Source organism: Cricetulus griseus, chromosome 3, assembly GCF_003668045.3.
Source record: "Cricetulus griseus strain 17A/GY chromosome 3, alternate assembly CriGri-PICRH-1.0, whole genome shotgun sequence".
NCBI classification, from domain to species: Eukaryota; Metazoa; Chordata; class Mammalia; order Rodentia; family Cricetidae; genus Cricetulus; species Cricetulus griseus.
The window spans coordinates 195,637,753-195,665,536 of NC_048596.1; the positions used below are offsets into that span (position 1 = coordinate 195,637,753).

General features: G+C 45.9%; 1 protein-coding gene and 1 long non-coding RNA gene across 7 annotated transcripts in view; one reads left to right on the top strand and one right to left on the bottom strand.

The window, feature by feature from the left end:
- The window catches only part of Cdh13 (cadherin 13), a 997,178-nt gene that overhangs the window by 678,509 nt on the left and 290,885 nt on the right, over nt 1-27,784 (top strand). The gene's annotated exons all lie outside the window — the stretch shown is intronic.
- LOC103159102 lies at nt 849-27,571 on the bottom strand. 6 transcript variants are annotated; one of them, XR_003484432.2, is made up of 4 exons: nt 24,754-27,571; nt 15,447-15,566; nt 14,627-14,749; nt 12,866-12,995 (listed from the first exon to the last, which is right to left on the bottom strand). It is a non-coding gene; the product is annotated as an uncharacterized LOC103159102 (long non-coding RNA). The 6 variants fall into 6 exon arrangements; XR_003484429.2 differs by lacking the exons at nt 12,866-12,995; nt 14,627-14,749 and adding an exon at nt 849-1,629; XR_003484433.2 differs by lacking the exons at nt 12,866-12,995; nt 14,627-14,749 and adding an exon at nt 6,241-6,748.

Here is a 27,784-nt window from a genome sequence, read left to right on the forward strand (position 1 = left end):
TGAGCTAATTGGGAGCATGAGGGTAGGAGAGAGGGAGCTGCCACAATAAGAGAAGGAGAAGAGGAGTAGAGGAGAGGAAATGGAGGAGCAGAAATATTGAGTCAGGGGAAGAATAGAGGAGAGAGAGCAGGATGAGAGATACCATATTAGAGGGAACCACTATAGGTCCAAGAAGAGATCTGGAACTAGGGAGATCTCCAGAGACCTACAAGGATAACACGATCTGACAGTCCAGGCAATGGTGGAGAGGATAACCTAAAAAGCCCTTCCCCTAAAATGAGATTGATGACTACTTTTTATGCCATCATAGAGCCCTCATCCAGTAGCTGATGGAAGCAGAGACAGACATCCACAGATATACACTGAGCTGAAATCTGGAATTTAGTTGAAGAGAGGGAGGAATGAAGATCGAAGGGGTCTGTACCAGGTTGGAGAAACCCACAGAAACAGTTGGCCTGAACAAGGGAGAACACATCGACCCCAGATGCTATCTGGGAGGCCAGTACAAGACTGATCCAGACTCCTGAACATGGATGTCAATAAGGAGGCCTCTGCACTCCAGGGAGCCTCTGGTGGTGGATTAGTGTTTTTCCCTGGTGCAAGAAGGGACTTTGAGAGCCCATCCCACATGAAGGGATGCACTCTGGCCCTGGACACACGGGGAAGGGCCCAGGCCCAGCACAGGAAGATTTGGTGGACTTTGCAGAGCCCCCATTGAGGGTCCTACCCTGCCTGGGGAGTGGAAGGTGGATGGGGTGGGGGTAGGTCAGGGGCAGGGGAGAAGGGATGGGGGTGAGGGGAGGGAGAAGGGAAGGGACTTAAATGTGAAACAAGCTTGTTCCCTAACTTGAACTAATAAAAATTTTTTTTAAATGCCTATAATTCCAACTCCAGGCAATCTGATATCCTCTTCAAGCCTCTGTGAGGACTGCACTCATAGGCACATACCCACACAGAGATACACACACGTGCATTCCTCTGTTAGCCACAGTCCTAGGCAAACACTGATCTTACTCAATGGCTTTGCCTGCTCTGGACATCTTTCGAAACCATGGAATTATCTAACATACAATCTTAGTGTCCCATGTTTTTGTTCCTTTATCCTGATGGTCTTAAGGCTTCTCCACATCATAGGGTTGGTCAGCACTTCAATATCTTTTTATTCCTTAGAAATAGTTTGATAGATGGACTTTGGTTCATTTGCATTTCCACATGACAACGTCACTCTGTTTTATCTGTCCATTCATAAACTGGTGGACAGTCACTACCTGGTGCTACTCTGAACAACGTTATGCTGACCATTCACGTGAAAGTTACGGAAGTTGGTTTCCTTTGAACATTCCAGAGGACCTGTCATAAGGCAGGCCTCCATTAACCTTTCAAGAAACTTCCAAGTGATTTCCCAAAGCAGCTGCAATGTTTCTTCATCCCTGTCTGCAGCACCTGAGGTTTGCAACGCCTCTTCTCTTCATCAGCGCCCATTATCTGTCTTCTGTCCTAGCACCACACTGGGTGTAAAGTGGTAGCTCAGCGTGCTTTTGAGTTGCATTTGTTTTGCAAAATTGCTTTGTCTCTTCTGAGTCCTTTATATTTCCATATGAATTCAGGAATCAACTTGTAGATTTCTCCCTGTGAAAAGAATAATTGGGATTTTTGATAAAGGTTGTATCGAATTGACACATAGATCAACTTGGGGAGTGCCGCCATTCTGACAATGCTAACAATGCTGAGGTTCAGAATCTGTAAGCATACACTACCTTTCTGTTAGGTTGAGCCTTTAATTTCCTCTCATGATGTTTTGTAGTTTGCAGCATGCCGGCCTTGAATTTCTTCTGTTAACTTCATCCCTAAATATCCTATATTTTGATGCTATTACATGAGTTTCCTTCTCTCTCTCTTTTTTTTTCCAAAACAGGATTTCTCTGTGTAGCTTTGGAGCCTATCCTGGCGCTCGCTCTGGAGACCAGGCTGGCCTGGAACTCACAGAAATCCACCTGCCTCTGCCTCCCGAGTGCTGGGATTAAAGGCATGCACCACCAATGCCCGGCAAATGTCCTCTTTTTAAAAAAGGTGTGTGTGTGTGTGTGTGTGTGTGTGTGTGTGTGTGTGTGTGTGTGTGTGTGTGTGTGTGGTGTGTGTGTGTACTACTCATTCAGGTATCGATAGAGGCCAGAAGAATGATTGATATGGCTACTGGGAAACAAACTCAGGTCCGCTGCAAGAACATCAAGGGATCTTAATTGCTGAGCTATTTTTCCAGGCCCAGGTTGAAATAACCTTGATTCTGTTTTTACATCCCTCATCACTACCATATGGGTGTGAACCTGACTTGTGTACATTCATTCCTTCTTCTTCTTGAGTCTCTCAGGTCTGCATCCCTGCTTCTGGGTCCTCTTGATTCTTTTCACCACTGGCTGCTCCTTCCTGCAGCTTCAGTCACATTGCCCATCTTTGTTTTTCCTCCTCAGTGGACAAAGAATCCCAGGTCAAGCAAGAGAGAGCTGCTCCCCCACTGCTCCTCCATCGTTCTGCTCTCTTAGTATGCATCCACATCTCCTGGTATGAGGAGAGTTTCTGAAGACTTGGTTTCCTAGTGCAAGCCAGGTGTGTGTTTGCTGCCACACAGGATAATTTCAGGTGGCATAGTGATGGACTGTTATTTTAATAGCTATTTATTTGGAGGCCTGAGAAGTGTCTGTTGTATCAGTCACATTATCTACTCATACCTTTTCTGAGAACTGGGTTAAATTTTAAGAAATGAATTTAAAGTACATTGAAATTGAATAAAGAGTGGCACGGGTGGTGCTAGACCCTGTGCAGTCATACAGCAACACCCTGCTGTATGACTCTGGGGAAGTTAGCTTTCAGCAAACCTGCATTGCAGTATTTAAGAGAATCAATGTACAACAGAATATATATATATATATATATATATATATATATATATATATATATATTATTATAATTTAACCATGTCCCCATGTTGTGGTGCAAGAATGATTCTGGGGAAGGCAGGTGGCCCAGGAGCCCACCAGTGTGGGCATTTAGAACATGTCTGCTCAATTGTAATGCCATTATCAATATAGGTTTTAAGTGCCCACCAGTCAGCTTTGGCCTGAGGTCTATTAGTTTCTGTCTTTCTGTTACCATATGACTTACAAGAAGCAGCCTATGGAAATAAGGGCTATTTTGGCTCCCAGTTTAGAGATACAGTCTATCACAGTAGGGGAGGCAGCTGGTCACACTGCATCCACAATTAGGAAGCAGAAAGAGATGAATGCTCTTTTTATTCAGGCATTGACCCCATCAGGATGATGCCACCCATAGTTAGAGTGGGTTTTCCCTCCTAGGGTTAACCTCACATACCCAGAGGTGTGGCTCCTAGGTGGTTCTAGATCCAGTAGGTTGACACTGAAGACGAATCATCACATGAGGTGTGATTTGCATGTGTATGCTCGCCCAGACTGAGACAATAAGCCTTAGGAAAGGGGGATTTTTTTTTTTTTTTTTACCCAAGATCACCATATTACTGAAAGATTAAATAGAGTTAAACCCAAGATTCTGGGTTCAGTGTGGTAACTCGAACTTTCAGCTGCTCTGTGGTGTCTCATCAAGTTCTAGCTTTTGTACCCTGGTACTAATGAGGTACTCCCACCCTGAATTCAGTGCAGGAATGTCTATGTGGAAGTCTCCACAGGCCTGCTCTCTTCTGGACTTAACAGATAGGCAGCTTGTCTTTTCTCCCCATGGAGACCTGGCTGGCAAGGAATGAGACAGGAGACAGATCCATGAAGTAGGAGATGCCAACAGGAGGCATGGAGGGAAAGCTTGCTGCCTCTGCTATGGGACCAGAGAAGAGCAGCATACATGCTCAGACTTTACAAAAAGGCAAGAGACATAGAGAAGCATGGCATCACTGTGCCCAAATACCTCAGTCATCTCCACTAAATCATCTGTGGCACCCATTTAAAGTTGGCTTTACACCCATTTCCAAAGCCAAACTTGAGGATGTTCAGACATTTCCATGATACTAAGCAAATGTTTGAAAAATGATGTTTGAAACATTCACTGTGTGTATCAATATCCCAGTATGAAACAGATGGTATGCTAGGATTAGAGCAACTAAGGGAGGGACTAGCTCACAAATGGACATTGCAAAGGGCATGAATGGCCCTGGGAAGTAAAGATAGCAGTAATGTCACCTCGGGACCTGGACCCCGAGAGGGCAATTATGGACCTATGAAAGGTTTACTTGTAAAGGGTCACTTGGGGAGAAGTGACCTTCTGGGGACAACACAGGAGGCAAATAACCATGGTAATACAAGAGGGCAAGACCAAGACCATGGCACCTCACTCCCTCTCCTCACCCCTATGTCTTGTGGGAATTTAAAAGTCACATGGGTCCATCAAACCAATGTCCATAGGCAGAAGGGAGAGCAGAGTAGGTGGCCTGTGAAGACTGAAGGGTTGGACTGAAGACACTGCACACACAGGCAGCAACCTTGTAGTCTGGGCTACCTATATCTTTAAGCTGAGACTAGATCCATGTGAACTGAACTAAGGGGAGGAAAAAGCCCCGGTCTAGTGCTTTGATTTGCAAATAGTAAAACTTTGGAAAATTCATCATTATGCTCCAGCATGATCATGCCTATTTTTTACCAAGATAGAAGGAACCTTGCATCTCTTTAACTATGACACACGAACAACCATGGTACCATCCAGAAGATCTCAAGCTGTATGTCAGTGCCTCCTAAATTCTCAAAGATGAATGCTTTTGGAAAACAGATGAGCACACCTAATTTCCGTCCATGCCTTTAGAGAGACCACATCTTCTTTGCTGATGAGCAGCTGTTGGTATACACATGGTGTTCACCAACATTTGAGTTACCAAAGTAGTATCTATGTGGAGAACAGCCCCCAGCTGAGCTCTCTCTGGATTTTGCTTTGGACCATGGAAAGAACATTGAATTTGACACTTGGGCCCTTCAAGATATGAAAGGATGCAGGTCAGCCAATTATTTCAAGGGTAAAGTTCAGTGGAGGAACCTTGGGCTGTTTGCATCTCTGTCAGCATCAGCTATTGCTTTTGCTCTCCAATCTCATCCTCACATACTAGTGGTAACAAAGAATGGCTTACTAATGTTGTACCTAGCCTCCAGTCTCCTCCCAAACTAACTTCTTGTATGGATCCACTGTTTCCCTAAGATCTGCTACAGGCCAGCCAAATGCTACTGAGAACATCATACTCCCATCACCAAATGAACAATATGTGTTTGTGTGCACATGTGTGTATGTACATGCTTGCATGTGTGTATGTGTAAGCACATTTTCATGCACAGAGATATATGTCTATATTGATTGAATCAATTCATGTATACATATGTGTGGATATAGAAAATATTTCTTTTGGTTTTTGAGATTATAATGTAATTACATCATTTGTCCTTTCTTCTTTCTTCCTCCAAAACCTTCTATAAACCCATCCTTGCTCTCCCTAAAATTCACAGCCTCTTTTTTCATCATATGTATTCCTTAATTCCTCGATTTATGGTATGTATTCCTAAATACAACCTGCCCAGTCTGTAATATTACTTATGTGTATCTTTTTAAGGCTGCCCATTTGGTATTGGATAACCAATTAGTGTACTCTTCTCTGGGGAAGACTATTTCCCCATTCTCAGAATTCCTTAGTTGCTGTAGTTCTTTGTGTAGGGGTGAGGCCTCATTGTCTTTACCCATCCATGTTAGCATAGCTATTGATGTCATCCTATTCAGGTCGTGTTTGGGCAATCATATTGATGAGACTTTATGGATGCAGCTTCTGACATTCCTAGGAGATACAATCTCACAATAATTTTCCTCTTCCCTTGGCTCTTACTATCTTTCTGCTCCCTCTTCCAAAATGATCCCCAAGTCTTGGGTGCTGGAGTGTCTTGTATGTGTATCCCCTAGGACTAGGCTCCACAACTCTGCATTTTGGTTTTCTGTAGTGGTCTCCATCTATTTGAAAGAGATGTTTCCTTGATGGCATGGGTTAATACTACACTTATCTGTGGGTATAAGGACAAACGTTTAAATGGTTGCTAGGGATTGTGCTAGTTTAGTAAATTAAAGATTGTAGATTCTCCTCCAATATCCATGACTTAACTACCACCACAAGTAGTTAGCTAGGGTTCCAGTACCAGGCATGATTTCCCTCTTGTCAGAAGATATTAAATCCAATTAGGAAGCTATTGGTTACCAACAAGATATGTGTGCCACTACTGTACCCTTGGGCTATCATACCATGCTGGTCTTTATTGTAGTTCCTAGGCTCATAGTTGGGTAGGATTGTTGATTGCCTCCTACATTTGCAAGCTTGCTTGGCACCTTCCTGTGCCAAGAAATCTATTGCTCGGGAGGAGGTTTTCAGGTCAGTTCCAACTCAGTGGCCTCTGGGCCTTGTGTCTGGAATGCAACGTGTCTTCAGAAATAGATACATGAGTGTACATGCTTGAATCAAGTTTTCCTTTACTAACTGAAGGGTTTTGCAACTCAAGAAGTTCTGAGGGGATGCAGTGATGTAGTGAAGCAATAGTTTATCTTGCAAGGTAGGGTGAAGAGCTGATAGATCCCTCTTCTAAGTCTCTTTAATTCCATATGAGCAAGCCAGAACCCTCTGCAGCTTGGCAGCCCCAGCTGCTGTGCTGAAATTGGCTGTAGCTCAGATTCCAGATGAGCCAGGCAGAGCTTCAGAGTTGCTTGTGATCTGTTTACATTACAGAAGGACCGTTAATTAGAAGGGAGCGTGTTTCTTAATTAAGGAACAAATTAATTTTTAAAGAAGTGCTGAGACCCCCTTGGGTGAAGTCAGAAGAGGGGACTCATCACAGGGTGTGTAGCTGTCTTATTCTTTGCAAAGAGGGTCTGGAGCTATGATACAATCTCCAGTAGCAGCTTGGAAAAATAGTAGGTGTGGGCTGAAGCATCTTAGGAGTGGGTGTCACAGGCAAGGGGACACATTGGTGATGCTGGGTAGGACGGATTGCGATCTATTGGAGCTCAGGTGCAGTGGAGAGAACTCTGTGGTGTGTTATGTGTTTGATGAATGTGCTAAGTGCTAAAAGACAAATGAATGAAATACCCCAGGAAAACTGAGCTCAGGAAGGAAGGAAGGAAGGAAGGAAGGAAGGAAGGAAGGAAGGAAGGAAGGAAGGAAGGAACGAACGAACAACGAACGAACGAACGAACGAAGAGAAAAGATCTAGAAAGGTCCCAAAGGGTGAAGGGTAGCTGAATTTTGAGGCAATCCTTTGTGGGTAAATAGGAAGCTTGTTCCAAGCAGGAGGATCACATAAACAATGGCCTGATCCACTAAGGCACCCTGCAGAGACACAAGACAGGGCACAGTGGGAACTAAAGGACTGGAAAGGCCAGTGTGAACAAGATATGGAGAGAGGCAGTTGTCACATTAAGTGTGTGCATTAAGATTCCTTGGGCAGCTAGGGACAGAAGCTCAGCCAGCCCCACTAAGTTGAAACAAAGATATTATAGGCTCCTTTTATATAAAATTCCTGGAAGCATTTCAGGCTTTGCTATTTTAGGGTACTCTAACTGTAGTTGAGAATAATATTCAGTTCTTTGGCACTGCTTTACCATTTGCTAGCTTTCCTGGGGTGACAAGAAAAGGCCACCAGGTGTTTCCCCTGCTCCAGGAGCAACTCTGATCGTCACCTTTGATGTGAGCACTGTTTCCCTGTAACTTTATGTTCAGGCTTTAGGGATACCTCTATGAACGTGGTGTGAATCTTTTGCCCATCCCTGAGCTGGTGTGCACAAGTGCAGGAGGTTTTAAAGAGCCAGGCCTGAGTCGTATGGCCACACCTTTAGCCAGCTCCAAGGGAATTTGATATCAGTGATCTTTGAACTTCAAGAACTAAGAGTGACAGGAGAGTGTTAGCCAAAGAAAAATGCTACCGCTACCAAGAGTGAGAGAGCAGCCACAGAAGAGAGGAATCAGGAGATGGGACCAAGGTCAGAGCCATAATGAGCCGCAAGTATAATAGTCATGTTTGAGTTTGGATCAACTTCGCTCTGGCTTCAATATGGGGAGTGGATGGGAACAAGAAGAGAGGGAGCATGAGTGAGCCATTGGAGGAGGACCAGGGCTGATCAAGGATATGAGGCAGAGATGGTGACCTCAAGGCATATTCTTCAGGGGTTTAAGAGGTAGGGGAGATAGATTTGAGGCTCTGGTGTGTTACAGAGTCCTTGATATCCTGAGATTCCCCTTGACCTTAGAGACATGTATATGTGGTATGTGTGCATGTGTGTTCACAGGTACAGGGAACACATGATGATAGGAGGCATTAGGTGTCTTCCTCAGTTGTGCTCCACTTTATTTATTGAGGTAGGGTCTCTCCCTCGTTGCGATAAGCCTTTACTCCATCTGACCAAGCACCGCCGCCACGTGTGCACTTTCTGCCAGGCTGCTGGAGTTCTGGCCATCGCCACGTTAAGGTCCCAAGTAACATACAGAGACTTATATTAGGTACAAATGATGCTTGGCCAATGACTAGAATTTCTCATCTGCTAGCTCAGTCTTGATTATCAACCATACACAGAAGGACATTCCCCGTCATCTCCTCTTTTCTGTCTAAATAAAAAGAAGGGTAACTTATCTTTTATACTAACTGAAGAAAACTATAACCATAACTATCTGTCTTCAACTCCATCAAAGACCACAGAAGGATAATATATAAACTCAGGAGTTGACAGAGACATCTCACTACCTGGACACTCCCTCAATTCAGAACTCACTGACTGGGCTGATCTAGTAGCCAGCCTGCTTTAGATATCCCCAGTCTTCCCTTTATAGGAGCACTAGGATTAAAAGTGAGTTGCCACACCCAGTTTGTTGTTTGTTTATATGAGTCCCGGGGATCTGAACTCCAGTCCTCATGCTTGCCCAGAAAGCGCTTTATCCACTAAGCCAGCTCCTCAGCCCCAGCCATGACCACTTCCAGCTATATGATATGGCAGAAGTGACTCTGCCAGTAGATTGGTAAGAGACAGGCAGATTCCACCCGATGACTCTGACAATACCCTCTCTTATGGAGGCCAGCTCCATGTAAGACAGCTGACTGTCTGATGACTGTCCCTCTTGGGAAGGTTCAAGCAATATGAAGAGGTCTTCAAGGATTCAAGACTGTAACAAGAGGCTGAGGAAAGTGGAACAGCAGCTGTGTAAATAGAGGTGCTACCTCAGCCGGAGGTTCTCCTGCCTTGGATGAGTACATGGGGAAGGGAGCGTGAGACAAGCCATGCAGATGAGCTCTTCCTGATCCCCCAAAGTAAAATAGTCTCTTGGTTGAGGGAGCATTGTTCTGTAGCAAGACATATTCAGAATAGGATATGAATTAAACATACAAAAAAGGAGGACAGGGAATGGGCTACATAACCAGGAAATGGCCGGACAGACATCCTGAAAACATGAAGACAGAAAGTTAAACTGTGTGCCCACCCCTATAACCCCCAGCAGCCCTGCTCTGCTCCCTCCCTTACCCTTCTTCTGTCTGGGGTTATAGATTGCAGATTGGCAGTCACACTCTGTGGGGTATTTTCTCATGGATCACAGGGACTGAGGAACCAATGGTCATCTTTCATTCAAGTCCCTTTATGTACCCACTGGAGATGACAAAGTCTCTCACAGCAACCCCAGGCTGCAATGCAATAATGAAACAGAAGCAAGAGATGTGTGACAAAGATCCAGCCCATGGGGCTTCCATTTCTCCTGCCTTATCTCAATCTGCACATGATAGCATTCATCAAAAATGTCCACCAGAAGCTGCAGTCTGAGGTTTCTGTAGAAAAGGTGTATCTGAGGAAAGACAAAGGTAGGAGAGACACTGACAGCCCTTTCTGTCTGTGACATCCTGAGAAGCTTGACAACTAGCTGGTCAACTAGGTGTTTTGTAGAAGTTAGAAAACGGGCTCAGGTGTGCCTCCATGGGGAGACTGCTTGCGTAGCTTGCATGATGCACTGGGTTCCATCCCCAGCTTGCATGAACCAGATGTGGGGTACACACCTGTCATCCCAACCCCCAGGAAGTGGATGAAGAAGAATCAGACATTCAAGGTCATCTTTGTTTATGGGCTAGCCATGCTACATGGGTCATGTATCCAAAAATAAACAAATAAATTTAGAAGAGTCCCCATCTGGGCAAGAGATTTTTGATAAAACCTAGGAGCACTGGGGTTTGGGTTTAATAAAAGATGAGTTTGTGTATAGAATTTGCAGGCATCCCTGCAGGATATAATAGAAGGGAGTTGGGCTGCTTTCTACTTCTCTGCCTGTCCCAAAGCCATCCCTGGGGTCTGGAAAGGATTCCATCCCATGCTTCTTCAGGACATACCTAGCAGAGCCACCCTCAGCTCTATCTTATGGAGGTGGTCACTTGGTGGCAGAGCTTTAACTCTAATCCCAGAAGCAACCATAGATACAGAAGCCACCAGGGATGACTAGAGAGTGGCTGAGGACCCTGATAATCTCAGGCAAGGAGAGGGGAAGCTATCACTCAACTCCTCCCTTTCAGCTCACAGGAAGCCTCCTCCAAGGGAAGGGCACTCTTAGATTTACCAAGAGACATACACTAGGATTGTGTTTGAGTCAGTATCAGCTTGCACAGGAAAATAATTTTCTTGTACTTATCAGTAACAGTCATTTATGTGTTTTTCATCTCCAACAAGTAGATTCCCTGAAAGGTGACTGGCCGAGTCTTTGGGTATAGTGCAACTGTGTGCCTGTCTCTATGGACTGGGCCCTGTAGTTTGGAGCAGTGTGTAACTCTGAGCCCTCTCTGGATGGGTTTGAATGCCTCCCAGACATAACCCAGGCAAGCTACCTGACCTCTGTGAGCCTTGGTTTTTTTCTTCTCTTCCTGTGTACCATTCTAACAATGCTATAGCTGTGAGGCAGACACATAGCAAAAGTGTTCAACAGTAGCATTAGCTGTGATGGCTGCCAAAAGGTTGGTGCAAGCACCATAACTCAGCCTAGGACTCAGACAGAATAGTAGTCCCAGTGTCTGGAGCTCACACTACTGCTATTTCCAGCCAGAAAAAAAGGGGTATGTTTCATATAATCGATGCCAAGTCAGGTCTCTCCAATACATCATGGTATATATACCCATCTGCCTGCATATGTGCTTGTGAACACGTGCTAATCTTTGATATCACATTTACCCATGGGTTGTATTTTAATTAGCTTTCTTATCTCTTTAATCTATCTTATTGACAATTTCTCTCTGCTACTTTTTAATCTTGAAACCTCAGAAGCAGAAATTTTGAATCTCAGCCAAACTCCTAACAACCACGTAGCTTAGGGTAGCACTGACCTCAGTCCCCTCAAGGACTATTATTAGTGAGAGACTACGGTGTAGCCAGAACCCTACTAGTTTGTACAATGCCTGCTCTGTCCAGTGTCCACTGTGGCATTTGATAGGCAGTTCCCTCAAAGCACTGCCTGGATGTGTGGGGAACAAGTTGGCTGAATAGACAAGCTACTGGTCTGTTAGGCCAGAAAATGTCTCAGCCTAGGAACTGGTTATCCAGGACTGCCGTTGATCAGCCAGTTAGAAACACATCTGAGAGTTCATTTACCCAGCCTGTGTTTCCCCATTGGATATGCAGCAGGCTCCCGAGAACAAATACCCCTCTGTAATACCCACAACACATTTCCCCTTTCCTCCATGATCAGTCTTGTCAACAGGCTTCATGCAATAAACAAGAGCTGGCCATGTTAGGATACACACAGTCTAGAAACTGAGGCAGGAGGATCATGAGTTTGAGGCTACGTAGCAAGACCTCTCCCAGAAAATTGGACACCCACTTGGTTGTGCACATAAAGACTTGAGGCTGTTCATTGCTGTGGTGCTTAGAAAATACTAGATGGAAATGACCTAAATGTGCCTCGGTAGCGGAATAGCTAATAACATTCAAAAATGCAAACATTAAGCCGTTATTCAAAGGAACGAGGCAGATATTTTATTTATACATCGATCCTCGCAGTTTATAGAAGCACTTCATAGGGAGAGCACTGATAGTCATACGAACACATCTACGTTTATATACACGTACGGGCAATAAAGCCAGAGCTCACAAACAAAAACACCAAGTTATAGCACATTCCATGTGATGTTATGTCACGTTTCTCATCCTTGAGACCAAATGCCTGACAAGAAGCAACTCAAGGAAGGCAAAGATTCTTTTGGCTGCTTGTTTAAGAAGAGACAGGTTCCATCGTGGGGAGAGGGCATGGAGATAGGGATATGTGGCAGCTGGCTTTATTGAATCTACCGGCAGGAAGCAGAGAGCAGACAGGAAGAGGGGTCAGGCTGTCAAGCCTCAAGCTTCCCCTTCCCCTGCCCTGTGACTACTTCCTCCACAGAAGTTCCATCTCCTAAAAGTTCCAAAGCCTTCCACCTGGAGTTCAACTGTTCTACAGGAGCTTATGGGGACATTTAGTGTCCAAACCACACCAGACACCATTTATTTTTGCAGTAATAATAGGGCCTGGAGAGATGGCTCAGTAGTTAAAAGTGCTTGCTGCCCTTCCAGAGGACGAGTTCAGTCCCCAGCACCCACATCAAGAGGCCCACAACTACCTATCCCTGAAGTTCCACTCACACATATAAAATAATTATTATTAATAATAATAATTTAAAATTTTAAAGTAACAACATATAATAACATTCTTTGAACCCATGGTATTCCCAGCAACCGTGCATGATGGGAAGATACTCTCAAGAGTCTGTAGTGTTGGTGGTGAAGGTCAAAAGGAAGAGACTGGCATTGACGGTGCTCAAAAGGACTTGAGCCTGATGTGTAACGTTTTAGTTCTTTTAATAAAATGAAGACAAAGCAAATGTAACAAAGTGTGAACAGTTGGGACTCCAGATTGCCAGTACAGGATTTCTGTTATTGTTCTTTGTGCTTTTCTGTGTTTACTTAAGATCCTAAATAAATAAATAAAAAGAAGGAGGAAGTTAACCCTCCCTGGTTAGTGTGGGATCCATTTTTTCTTTTCTGACTCCAGCTTTTTCTTTCTTTTTTTCTCTTTTCTTTCCTGGGGATGGCACATGGTAGTTATATCTGAGATTCCTGTTGCTCTGTCTAATTTAGGATTGGGCTCTACCACAGGAAGTCAAAAACTACAATTTACAGCAGGAAGGTTTTTTTTTTTTTTTTTGCTTAGTTTTTTTTTTCTCACATGAAAGACAGCTAGAGAGTGGGGTATGGAAGCCAACCATCACTCAGGCACTGGTGCTGCCATCTTTAGCACGTGATTCCATCCTCGAGGTTAGAATGGGCTGTGGGAACACCACATTCTTGTCAACAGGCTTCAAGAAACAAACAAGAACTGGGCATGTTAGTACACACATAAAATGCCAACAATCTAGAAACTGAGGCAGGAGGATCATGAGTTTGAGGTCAGTCTAGGCTATATCACAAGACCTTACTCAGAAGAAATGATACCAACTCAGTTATGAGCACTGAGACTAGTGCTTGGAAACTACTAGAAGGAAATAGCCTGGATGTGCCTAGATGTCCCAAGCTGTGTGCTAGACCAGAAGCACCTTCCCTTCCCCAGAGAATCTCAGCTTAGCTCTCAATGGCCAGAATGAATCATGGGACCACATAGCTGCAATGGAATATCTCACTAGTATATATTACCCAATAGCCCTGTGCCCCAGAACTGTGCTCACCTTACCTACCCCTCTCCATTCTCAGAGATAGGTGCCCTTGCCCTCAACTCTAGAGTTAAATATCTGTGCTCATGACCACTAAAAATATCTAGTTTGGGTGGGGCTGAAGAGATGACACAGTGCATAAAAGCACTTGTTGCACAAGCATGAGGACCTGAGTTTGGAACCTCAGAACCCACGTAAAACTGGGCATGGTGGGCCACAACCATAATTCCAGTGGTCCTGTGGTGAGAAGGAAGATGAAAATCAGAGAATCTCTAGGTGAAAACCAGAGAAGTTCATGAGCCAGCTAGCTGGGCACACACAGCAGTGAACAAGAGAAACTGTGTTAAAACAGAAGGAGGAATCAGTGGCTGGGGTTGCTCATGCATACATACATACATAACCACATAAACACATAACCACACTCATACACACAGATGCACCAGATACACAACACCACACACATATGTACTACACACACACACACACACACACACACACACACACACACACACACACACGAATGCACTCGCACCCACGGTGGGGGTAGGGAATTTTCACTCTTCCCTTCAGCATAAGCCTCCTCCTCCTCTGACTTCTGAGTTTCACCTTTCCCATTTGCTAGCAGCTCCAGCCATCTCCCTGGCCTTGGCAGTTTCCCAGCAGGCACCAGCTTAACTTCCCCTCACCTGCCTCTGCTGACATCCAACTGCCCTGTCTTGTAAGGTTCTAAACTTTGCTAACTGTAGGGAGAGTGACTCCCAATAAAGATGCTGTCTGCCTCCACCCTTATGAGCTTTAGAGGCGAGGTCACACCAGCCAGCCCCCTTAGGACCCTGCTATGTCATTCCTTGGAATCTCCAGTCTTGACTGCATTGAATGGTAAGATCTTGACCTACCACTACCATTTTCTCCCATCAGCAAGCAGCAGCCACCATTCCCATCAGTTCGTCTTGTATCACCTCTGTAACTCCAAAAGAAAGCTCACTCAGGTCTCCCAACCATCTATCCAAGCCAGGCACCTCCACAAGAGAAAAATGAGCATGTTTAGAATTAAGAATCAACAATCAGCCAGCAGGCAGTAGAATACCTCCCCTTACTGGATCCAGGCTACTTACTCATTGAACACAGTCACTGCCTGGCCGGCTTTAGCTTTTGCAGAGGAGATATGTATATCTAATGAGGAGTTTCGTATGCATGAATTCGCGATGATAAGATCTTTTGGATTCGGATGCGGGTGCCTCCTGCTGTCCCTCTCTGCCTGTGCATTCATTCACTCACTCGCCCTGTTCCTACTTCGTCAGAACTTCCACAGGCACAGGAATAACTAAACTTTGTCTCTTCTGCGGCCTGACAAGCAGAGCCCTGTGGTCCAACTTGAATGGGTTTCAGCCCCAGGCCTGACAGTGACCTATTATATAGCTGTGCTAAATTCTGTTTGCTCAGAACATCCCCGCCCTTGCCCATGGTGGAAGAACGGTACTTCGCCCACTGCAGGGATGGCCTGAGATGAAACGGACCCACAGGGATAAAGCACTCTTCATGCTACCCAACAGAGAGACAGAAGCATCCTCCTGTGGCTGTCCTTTCCAGTGTGCCTTCAATCAGCTTATGAAGCTGTGCTCCCTCCCGGGCTTAAGTTAGTCGGGGAAAATCATAAACCTACTTTATTCTGAGATTATTTCTGTTAGCATAAAAAAAAAAAAACACTATACTCACCTCAAAGGAAATAAGAGTTGGTTGATTGTGGAACCAAATAAGAATTTTCATAGCTCAAGATCACAGATTCAGGTTATGCCAAAGTCCACGTTTCTGTATGGTACCGGTTTTATGATGTTCCTATAATGACAGAACAAGGAAAGTCATCAATCCAGACACGTGTTAAATGCCTTTTTCATCTAAGATAGCCAAAGACAATTTAACTCTGAACCTACATCATTGCAACCCTACAACCACCAAGGCTCTACTCAACTGGTCAACCTTGCAGAATCTTCCTCTGCTTCCTGAAAACTTCCCAAAAAGGTTTCAAGAACTCACATAGGCCGTTACACAGATCCTCAGCCGTACACATTGGTCCCACATATTCTATGTCTTTTAAGACCTAGGAGATACCCTCCACATCCCCCAACACTCCATTGTGTGGTTCCCATAGAGGGGTCCTGTCACAGGTGGCCCTTATGATGACCTATACATCATGATACCAGCATTGCCCCCATGTCCTTATCCAATCTGGTTGGACATGTATCCAGCGATGGCTCAGCCATGGCTCATTGAAACTCTAGCCCATAGTTCCACACTGTGACACTAGTGTTTGTCACCTGGCATTCTTTGACACACACACACACACACCCCACCCCACCTGCCTCAGTTGGGACACATTTGGTAACCTCTGGAGACATGTTTTCTTGTCTCAGCTTACTGAAAGTAACATTGGTATCTGGAACTCCAAAGCAAGGATCACGCCAACCATCCTACAGTAAACAAGATGCCACCCAGGGGTTCCACACCTGGAATCTGGAGAGCTGATGTTGGGAGTCTCGGATTGTACAGATGGCACTTGGTGTCATATACCTGCACTCACTTCCTGTCTTCACTCCTCCTTGAGCTTCCTCTGGGTAAAAAGAGCCTTCTGTTCTGCTGTTCTGGTCCCGTCCTGTCTGGGGGCAAGAAGCTAGCCAGCCAAACCCTGGGAGAGCCATGTTGGTGTCCTCTTGGGGGGTGTCCTGGTTAGTTTTAACTGTCAACTTGGCACAATTGCAATCACTTAAAAGAGTTTCAGTGAGGTGTTGTCTGGATCAGGTGGGGCTGTGGACATGGACTGTCTGCATTGCTAATTGAGGCGAGAAGGCCCAGCTCACCATGTAAAGTGCCATTTCATGGACTCAGCCCTGGACTGCCCAAGAGTGAAGAGAGCCAGCTGAATGGAAGCAGCCAGAAAGCAGGCATCCTGGGTGTATTCATTTCTCTCTGCTCTTGTCTGTGATTGTAATGTGACTAGCTGCTGGAGTTCAGAGGATCAACAGCAGCAGCAGCGAAGTTTACTCAGGAGCAGTGCTACTGATGGGGGCAGGCTCCAGTAGGAACTAGGGCCATTCTCCAAACTTACACACTGGGGAACTCATAGGGCTGGGTAAGGGACTGTAAGCCAGGCACTGGGGAGGTGGGATATTTCCGGTCAGCCTTTGGTAAGGTTGCCAGGGAACCAGAGGAGCTGAGGTGGAGGCAGAACCACCCTCTGCCACATGTTTCAGCTAGCAGGTTGGCAAGGAGGTCAGGGCATCTGCTAAGGAGGTCAGTGGGAGGCAGAATGGCATAACTGAAGCAATAATCTCCAGGTATTTACATCTACTATCTGCAAGGCACTTGAACTGGGAACTCTTATTTACATGGTGCTTTCAACTTTTAGGAAATTGCCTGGCACATAGTATATGTTCAGTAAGTATTTCCAGGCATCTATGTGTATTTTTATCTCCATTGAGTGCGTCTGGTTGATGATCAAACCTGGGCAGCTGGCAGACACCAGCCGTCTCGCAGTCCAGGCAGCCCCAACTCTCCTCATTTGTGTGGGAAGCGTAATGGGTCATGAAATTGCGTCCGTTAGCATTCAGACAAGTATACATATATTTTGCAAACATTTCACTATATGCAGATATGGGACCCAAAGACGAAAATTTCCAGGCAGCAGCTGGAAGTATTAGTGGAAATTAGAGGGGAACATTGTTTCCATTAAGTAGTGCTGAATTTTGCAACCGAGTAACATCTTCAAGTTAATTCGGAAAACCGTCCACCTCATTAGGCAGATGAGACATCCTGTGATTTGGATTCCAAAGCAGAATAACCCCAGTGATGGATTGGGTGCCTGTTGTAATAACTTCCAGATTACAGCTCCTTCTTTCGCAAAATTGCTACCAGCAAGGTAGCTCAGCCACCTTCAGGGAGAAATCAGCTATGCTTAATAAAACCTCTGAAAAGGAAGCAGTGTGGCACTGTGATAACTGTGCACAGAGGGCTGTCCTCCGCCTTCTTGACCTCTAGGGCGTGTGCTCTTCATGCACACTTACAGAATTGGAAGAGGGATCGGGTGATGTTGGGCCCTTTTAGTGTGTGTGTGTGTGTGTGTGTGTGTGTTTGTGTGTGTGTGTGTGTAGGACAGATGTTGACATCAGTTATCATCCTCAGCTACCTTCCACCTTACTTTTTGAGCTAAGGTCTCCAGTTGTACCTGGAGCTCATCCATTTAGCTAGACAGGTGGGCCAGGGAGCCCCAGGGCTTATCCCATCTCCGTCTTCACCTACAAGGCCATACTGCAATGCCCCACTTTTTTTCACATGGGTGCTGGGGTCCAAACTCAGGCCCTCATGCACTGCAAGCCCTTGGCTGACTGAGCCATCCCCACTTCCCCAGGGTCCCAGCAATGAGTTTTCACTTCAGTCATCCCAGGTCTGAAACAGGGCACATCTATTCTCATTTTGGCCAGAGCTAGTCCCATGACCGCAAGTAGACTGCAGGGGTGTAGAGAATGCAAGGAAACTGCCCAACTCCATCTTCTCTAGCCCTCCACTGAGGACTCCAAGCTACAAGGAAATGTGACATCCTTGCTCTGGGTAGACACTTCCTTCCAGGTCAGATTTTGTAGCATTATCTAATTTTATGAAGAGTTGTACATTTTAGGGTTGTTGGGAAACAGGTGATTGAAACTCAACCTTGATGTCTTCAAGTATTTGGAAGTTATTTTTGTGGCTGTTGAAGTTGATTCAAACTTAAAATGTCAGAGCTAGATTCAATGTAATTATTTTAGCCTTTTCCTCAAGATGTCAAGATAGTTGAGTCAACTCTAGTCATCACAGCTGCATCCACAATAGAGATAAGAGTAAGTAATGCCTACTCCATCTATTTTTTTGCATCTTGAAAGCAAAGGACTCCCTCAAGAATGATTTCTGTCCCTCCGGCTCCATGGCCAGATCTTCACTGTACATTATCTTTAATCACAGCTACCAAATGTCTAAGAAGCAGTAAGCAGTCTGCTGTCTGCTGTGCTTCCTGGTTTAAGGGGGCACAGCCCATCGTGGCAGAGAAGGCTTGGTGGCAGGAACACCTCATGGCAGTGGCAGGGGGCATGAGAGTCTGCTGTTTGCATCTGGATACAACTGGAAGCAGAGAAAAGACAGGAATCTGGGTCAGGATATAAATCTCCAGGTCTACTCCCCAGTGATCCACTTCCTCCATCTAAATCCCACCTCCTGTAGGTTCCACAATCCCCCAAAACAGTGCCACCCGCTGGGGACCAGCTGTTTAAACTTAGGGACATTTCACATGATACATACCCACCTCTAGTTGGGAGAGAGCATGGGAAAGTTGAATGGCAATCATCTTGGGAGGAGGGACAGTGGTCAGAAATGGGTGTCAGAACAGCCAGTCTACAGCATCTACCCCAGAAACCTTTCCAATCAAGTATCTTCGTGTGGGTGAAGGTGGAGTGTTGCTCCACTCAGCTGTGCTGCCGTTGGTCCTCAGCCCCCAGGACATGAGAGATGTGGCCTGGAAAGCTTGCACTGAGAGCTCACTGCCTGTGACTAATCTCTGCTGGATCCTGGCTTTGACTGTTCTCCACGTCACTGTAATTCTAGAAGGTTTGGGGTCTCAGAGGAGCTCATAATGAATATTAGCTCATGGGTGCATTTTATTGATTTAGATCTAGAAGAGGAATTATCCTACTGCTGAGTGTCACGCTGGTTAGTGAAAAATCTAAAATAAACGAACAGAACAAGCCTCTCTCTTAACAAGCCTCTCTCTTAGTAAACTGAGAACTCAAACAGGCATGAACATGTGGATGGTCTGGCTAAGAGCTGGGGAATCGTCTGTCTGAGGCACTGTGATGTGTTTCTCTGGCACCTGGCCAGAACTCTAGCTCAGCGTGAGCACCCAGCGCACATGGCTGATGATGCCCTGCCTTGTGGATGGCTCAGCGAGTGGACAGAGGAGACCACTGATGAAGAGTTACAATTGAAACCATCTCATGATACACACCTACCCCTGCGAGAACCCCCAGCACTTCTCCCTTTAGGTCCTGTGGGCTTAGAGTACACATAGTATGTCACAGTAAGGGCTTGAGTTCATTTTCACATAAGTTGAGTGTTCATAGAGGCTTACAGTGTTGAGCAGCGTGTGTGCGTGTGTCTGTGTGTGTTCTCTAACACAGGTTCCCTGATCCCACTCAAGCACTAATGAACTGAAGCCTTTAAGAGGTGCTGCTTGGAATTCTGTATTCTTTGCATTTTCCCACCCAGAGAGCTATGCTTGAGAGCTAAAGGTGTCCTGGGTCACTGGACTGAGAAAAGTTTTAGTCAGGTCATAAATCTACCAAAATAGCGCCTTCTGCATGTGGGTGCATATGGGGTATCTGACATCGGGCCTAGGGTTCTTTCTCTGACACTCTGAGTAGCAGGGTCCACGCCATTTGTTTGTTCCATAAGAAAAGCCCCTGGTTAGATGAGCCTCTGGCCTTGGTCTGAAGTTGGGGCTGTTAAAAGGTTTAGGTATGCTTGAGATTTCCCCAGAAAAATCCATGCTTTCCTTAAATTATCACTCCTACAGCCAGTCCCATGTGACTGAGTAGGGGATCTAGAAATGGAATCTTCCAGAAAGTCTTCAAAGCTAGATCTGAAACTGAGCAACTCAGAAGCACTCCTGCTTTGGTCCCTCCATGCATCTTGGGAAGGACACAGGAGGGGCAGATGCTTGGGGCAGCAGGACCATAGAGCAGACAGTGTTCAGCTCTGAGGCTCACTTGACAAAGCCTTGCAGGTCCTGGAACATACGCTCTGAGATGCAGAGGCCTAGCCAGTCAAGGCCAGGGACTGTGGCAGCAGATAACTCAGTGACACCTGTGTCTCTTGCTGTAAGAAATAGACTTTGTTTTCCCTTGAGAAGGGCTGTGGGGAAAGTTTTCACTACCCCAAGGGAGCATATGATGTTGAGGTAGGATCGTGCTCTGACATCATAATAGCAAATGGTAACTGTGGCCTTTGAGCTAGGAGCCCTGTCCCTTGCTCCTTCATCTCCTGGACAGCTCCTCAAGGCCAAGTTTATCTCCATGGAGTCTGTTGCCAAGGGAAATTTCAGCTATTGCTTCTCAGACTTAGGCTTAGCTGAGAATCACCTACATGGCCTTTTATTTTGTTGGTGTGAATTTGTTGTTCATAGAGATGGGATTCATAAAGATGTGTTGAGATGCACTCTTTTCTTCCTTCCCTCCCTCCCTTTTCCTCCCCCTTTCTTCCCTTTCTTCCCTTCCTCCCTTCCTTCTTTCCTTCCTTCCTCCTCTTTTCCCTTTTTCCCTCATTTTTTGTGACAGTTACACTGCATAGCCCAGGATAGCCTTGAAAATACCATGTATGCCCCCAACTTGAAGTAATCCTTTTGCCTCTGCTTCCCAAGTGCTAGGATTTCAGATATTCATTGCTAGTATGCCCAAGTTGTTTTTATTTAAAGAAAATACCACTGTCATAAAAGCATTCCATGTATATTATAGAAATTTAGAAAAGTCAGATTGGCAAGGCTAAAACATAAAATCACCCAGAAATTACATCTAATAAGGCCTGTGTATCATTATAGATTTTTTCTTTCTTTTTTTGTTCGTTTGTTAAGTAAAGGCCTTACAACATAGCCCAAGCTAACCTCAGACTCATTGATCTCCCCTCCTTAAGTGTTGGATTACAGGTGTGCACCACCATACCTAGGCCCCTACAACTGTTTTTCTAGGCACTTTTCATGAGCATACACCTGAACACAGGGCAGACAGGCCTCCTCTTTGACATTTCTTCTCATTGGAAACATTGGGTTGTCTTAGGGCAACTTCTCCATGGACTGATACCCACAGCCCATGATCTGCTCCCAGCCAAAGATTTCTTCATCATTTCTTTTGCCAACAAGGACCAAGGGCATCCTAACTCTTTCCACACCACACACATGGCCCCTCTGTTTTCTCCTGGAGGATGTTTTTCCTCATCTCAAAAATTCAGCTTTAGCAAATCTAAACCAAGAAAAGTTGAGCTCCATCCATGCGAGGGCCCCCATCACTTTGGCCACCCACACTGCCCTTGGCTAAGGGTACAGTCAGGAGCAGGAAGAAAGACGGACAGTGTCTTGCATCCTCAGCCCAGGAGGCTGCCTGATTACTAAGTTTCCACGGTACATCCTATGAAATCTGGCTTCTCTTGCTCGACAAATGCAGTGAACAAATGCACTATGTACTGCAGATGTGCAGGTGAGTGCTGGCTGCTTCCTCCCCACTCCCTCAGGTTTCTGTGGCTTGGGCTGTACTCACTGCCTGCTGGAATCCTCTGCTCATCAGGCAATGTTCTCTGCTCCTCAGGTGTGCCTTGGAGGGGACAGCTCTTTTCAGGAGTAGATGAAGCAGGAGAGGGACCACCTCAGACCAGACTGAGGTCTCTCTCAGCACCTGTGCCAGAGGAGACAGTAGGACCACTGGAGATCTGGCTCGTCAGGCTTCTCCTGTACCTGAGCAAGCTCTTCCCTTATTCAAATCACATAACATGTGGAGTCTATGGGTGTGGCTGTGCAGGGGATGAAACACTCTGGCCAGAGAGGATTCCACTAGCCTCAGTGCCCTGGAAGATACATGTAAGTCTGTACGGCATCTGTCATTTGAGTCACACTGGGCAGACCACTTGCTCAGTGATTTTCTATCAGTCTTTTGGGTCTGAATTCAACATTTACCAACCCCTTTGTTCATAAGGGCTGGGCATTGAGTACCTGCAGCCAGGTCAAAATCTTTGATTTTTAATGTCAATCTGATTCAGGACTCTTGACTCAAATAATTATAAAGAGTTCTTGATTCTATCCACAGAAGAACAGGGCCATTCAGAATATATGGGCGGGGTACCTGGAGAGGGGGTGCAGTGGGGGAAGAGAGCTTACCACTCTTTCCAAAGACCCAAGTTTGGTTTACAGCACCCATACTGGGCAGTTCACATCTGCCTGTATACCTCCAGCTCCAGAGGATCTGATACCCTCTTCTGGCTTCCACAGGTACCTGCACATGCAACACACACACACACACACACACACACACACACACACACACACACACACACACACACACATTAAACATTTCAAAATGTATAGAGGGCCATTCCTCATTGTACAAAGCCCTGTGCTAATGTCACAAAAAGTAGTGCACCCATTGCCACTCCCAATAAACATCAATAATACTGCAATTGTTGAAACAAGCAAAAACCACCTCATGTGTGTCCTAAACACCCCTGCAGACATGTTATTCTTATTTACTTTGAATGACTGAAGTTGCTTAAATTGTCATCCTGGCCTCTCTGCCTAATAGCTTCCTGGTCCTGTGCAAACCACAACCCCTTCCCAAACCATGGCTTCTTTTGCAGGATGGGTGTGGAATGTGAGTAACAGTTCCAATCTCAGAGGGTCCTTAGCTCAGGCCCTTGGAGTTAGAAGGAATAAATGAATGCGGTTATTATTCATAATTTATATATTATTTCTGATTGCCCTTAAAATTACCATGAGTAAGTACTTGAAAGCAATGAGCTAAGATTCTGAGTGCTATTTCATGGGTTTTAGAGAGCTAAATTAGATTCTAGAACCACCATTACCATGGCGATGGCTCCCCTGATAGAACACTGTAGATGCCTTATGTCATGGAGTCACAGCTAGAGCATGGCAGGTGTCCTTTCCCTGTTCAGCACTGGCCAGAGCTATGGTGGTTCTGTGCTCTGGGGCTTCACTGGGACAAGTGTATCCCAGACCAAGCTCTCGTCTGCAGCATCAACCAACCACAGGATGAACCAGACTCCCATCGGGTTCAAAGACAGAATCAGCACGCATGGAGAGTAACTTCTAGGATTCCATGCTAAATTATGTGGTGCCATGTTTAAATTATGTAGCAGATAGAGAAATGAAATAGTCCACGAAGAGAGGAATTCCTCCCAAGCTGGCCCCAGGGAGCTTTGGAGAATCTAGGTCAGCAGGGAGAATGGAGCAAAGCACAGAGCAGCAAGAGGCTCTGGGAGCAGGGTCATGGAGGGTCACACATGGGTCAGCAGCTAGGCTTGGAAGCACAGACCTGTCAGCAGCCTTTTTGAGAGGAACAGAAAGCTCCCTGCCAGACAAATGATATTAGTACTTCTTAATGCAAAACCAGAGTGTCCTCAATATCCAGACAGGGGGGGCTCCAGAGATACATGAGTATCATGTCTCCCAGAGGCAGAGCTGAGCTGTCCCAGGCTCCATGTTCGTTTCTATCCCCTGAAAAAGGAAGTGTCATGAGAAAATCATGGTTCCCACCTTCTGGGGGGAGTGTGGGAGCATGTAGCCCCCGTCAAGGGACTTTCCAAAGGACAGGCTTGCTTGTGATAATGAGTGGCTAGGGCCTTTCTGGAAATAGCATCAGAAGTCAGTCTAGATTTCCCATCATGACCCCCTGCCAGAGCCCAGTGACTAGCAAAATTCACTTCCCCCGGCAGGTCATGACTATTGGGCTACTAGTGTCTAAGCCAGTGTTGTATGCTATAGGAACAAGTTCATAAATGATTGTGGTGTTGTCTACTGAAGTCAGGGAGCAAGGATAAGCCTATACATACATGCACACTTACATTCTTTTATTCACTCAACAAACATATGTACATGGCCTCCCTCTAGTGGAGGGAAACAGAGAACCAGGCAAATGAAAACAGAGTATCAAGGGGTCAGAAGAGACATAGGGCAAAACAAGCACTAAAAATGGGTGAGTGGCAGCTGTGCCATTTTCAGTAGAGTGGCCAAGGCTAGTCTGATAAAGTTCTATTTGCACCTGGGCCTGAAAACGGTAAGGGAAGAAACCACTTGACAACTGGAAGGAAACTGTCCCAAACAGAGGGAACGGTGTGTACCAAAGTGCTGAGGCAGAGGCACATCTGATGCATTGAGCCTGCTCTAAGGGTGGCACAGTGAGACAGAATCCAGAGGTGAGTTGGAGGAAGGAGAGAACACTGATCATACCCAACTGTGTAGGCAATAGATAGAAGTAGCCCGGCATTTGTTTTCAAGGAGAGGTGAGCCAGCGAGGGTCTTGAGCCTAGGAGTCATGTGATCCAAACAGTTTCATGAGATTCTCTATCCTGTGTATGGAATGTTGACCTGGATGAGAAGAAAGTCAAGGTGGCCCGGGAAGGGACTGCTACATTCTGATCAATGTTTGGCAGGAAAGTGGCTGTGGAGGTGGCAAAAGGGCCAGGACCTGTGCAAGTTTGGAAGGAAGGACTGGATTACTGATGGAAAGTATGTGGTAGGAGAGAAAAATGGGGAATCCCAGGTCTCCATGGAGGTTCTGTCTGCTGGGACCACCCTATCTCCCCTGTGGGGTCTGATGACTAGAAGTCGCTTCCTCTTACAGCTCCTATAGGAGACCTGTCCTGGAAGGAAATGGGGTGGATGTGACAGTCATTCCAGAAGATTCTCTCACATGGAAGGTAGACCAAGGGCCTTTGCAGCTCTCCTTCCATCTGTCTCTGTTCAAAGATGGTGAATATAGACACTTGTCAGGCGAGTGTAGAGGTCCAGGGTGATCCCTGTAGGTGCACATTATGCCCCATGGTTGTGGGTTGGACATCAGTTTCCAGGTCTGCACAACAGAAATCCATTCTGAGCCTTGGGGCTGCCGAGGGGCTGATCCACACATCACCGCCCTACAAATAAGCAAAGGGAGGTGATGAGCTAGGTTTGCCAGAGGTAGCTAACCCTCCTCATGACCAAGATTTTTGGGGGGAGGAAGCCTGAGTCCCTGTCTCTTCTGCTTGGGTAGCCTCCTTTCTGTAAACCTTTCTCTTCCCCTTGGGGACCCCACAGCCTCATCTTGAATCATGGCAGAGCCTTTGCTTTCACATCTGCGGTAGACTACCTAGGACATTGAGCACCCTGAATTCCCCAAATAGTTTTCTCAGAAAACACAATTTTCTGAGGTATTTTGAGTCCTCATGTCACCCTGTGCACTAACCCTTGTCTACCCTGTGTTACAGTGGAATTACGGAGGCTCTGCGACATCCAGGACTTGCCCAAGTCACACAGTCCCGCTGGGTGGTGGCTTCAGGTCTATGAACCCAGCTGCTTTAGTTCCAAACCCCTAGTGCCATGACTCATGCTCACCAATGGGTCCCATACTTCTAACCATGTCCCAGGATGCCCCCCCCCAATATGGATCATCCTCCTTCCCAGGTAATCCTCTCCCTGCAGGCTGCACAGCCCAAGGCTTTTGATGATCACGATGGCATGCTGGGTACTTTGGTTACAAAAGGCTGCTGTGGTTGCCCCTCGGTCTTTCAGCTGAATCAAAGCCTGGGTGAATATCCAAATGTGTCTCTTCAACTGCCGGACCCAGTACAGGCGCAGGTGCTCTTGAATGAACTCACCCTCAGCAGGCACTGCCAGAGAATGTGGCTACAAGCAGACATTTTCTGCTCAGAGGCAACTTGAAGATCATCTAGCTGTTGATGATGCATGATACAAGTATGAGGAGGGCCGGGGGAGGGCAAGCAGGATCCATTAGACTTGGGACAGGCCAGTCTATGCTTCAGAAATTGGCGAGTGCCGGCATGGATTTAATGTTGCCCCAGAGCCAGAAGGAATGTGGCTGGCTGGAGACACATTCACAGCTTGAAGCCTTGCTTACTGGTGAGATCTGAGAGGGTGTTTGGAAGGTGTTAGTAGGCCTGCGTGACACTTGGGACAGAAATGTTTGTATATGTTACCACTTCTCTCTTCTCCAATGAGTTTGTAAAACTCTGGATGGGGAGACTTCTTAAGTGGTCTTATTACTGCTGTACTTGCTGGAGTGGGGGATCGTTTCTGGTAAACTAGAAAGCTCCAGAGAGCCCATCTAGATTCACACACCTGCCTAAAGACTCCTCTCTGTGCCCATGCCTGCTCTGTGTGCGGTTCTATAGGGAAGATGACCTAGCCACAAGCAGAGCTATCTGGTCAGTCACTCAGGACCTAGTTCTTACCTTGACTGTGAACCCTCCTCCCCAGGAGGCTTCTTCCCATCCTGACTGCTGGGCCCAAGACCTAGTACTTTACTTGGCAGGTGTCTTGATCTTGTGGAGTTGCAGTGACAATCTCTATGGGCTTGGTGACTTAGGATGACAAAAACTTAGTCTCTGTCAAATCCAGATGCTATAACCCAGATTCAGGGTGTCAGCCAATCCATTCTGACCTAGTCACAATTAGTGCTAGAAGTTCTTCAGGGTTGGGGTGGGGCCTTGGACTGCTCTGAAGAGAAAGAAATAACGTAGTTCTGCCTTTGAAACAGCACCTCTTCCGTAGACTTCTTAAAATAGATTTTACCTCACGGGATTGATTTATGATATCCATTAAGCTAGATGCACAGCTTGCCACTGGAATTAATTTTGAAGTTGCTAACCCTTAATTATTTGAAGAAGATAGAACCAAAAAATGTTGGCAGCGATTTGGAAATAGTCTTTAGATTTGGTCTGTAATGGATGTTATTTTAAACAATGGCTTTTCGTGGCCATACATAAATGATGCATCTCATATTCAAAGCCAAGGCTGCTCTGAGGCTCTCTACCCACAAAGAGATATAGAGCTGGGCTGGGGAGATGACTCCGTGAGTAAATACACTGCCTGTAAAAGCAAAAGGACCTGAGTTCAAGTCCCCAGTATCCATGTAAAAGCAAGGCATGTGGACCAGCATTGAGGGTCAGAGATAAGCAGACCCAGGGAGGTCACTGGCAGGCATCCTAGCTCAAAGGGTGAGCTGCAGGGTCAGCGAGAGACCCTGCCTCAAAAAATAAGGTGGAGATGATATATAAAAACAAAGACAATTGACTGTGGTGAGCATAAGCACACCACAAGAAACATACATAACACACACACACACACACACACACACACACACACACACGAATGTGTTTTAAATGTAAAACTCAGAGATTGTGTCCTTAGTGCCTGTGGTGTGAGTGAGTATGTGGTGCATGGCTGTGGGTGCTTCAGTTAATTCTGGATTCAGGTCCCAACT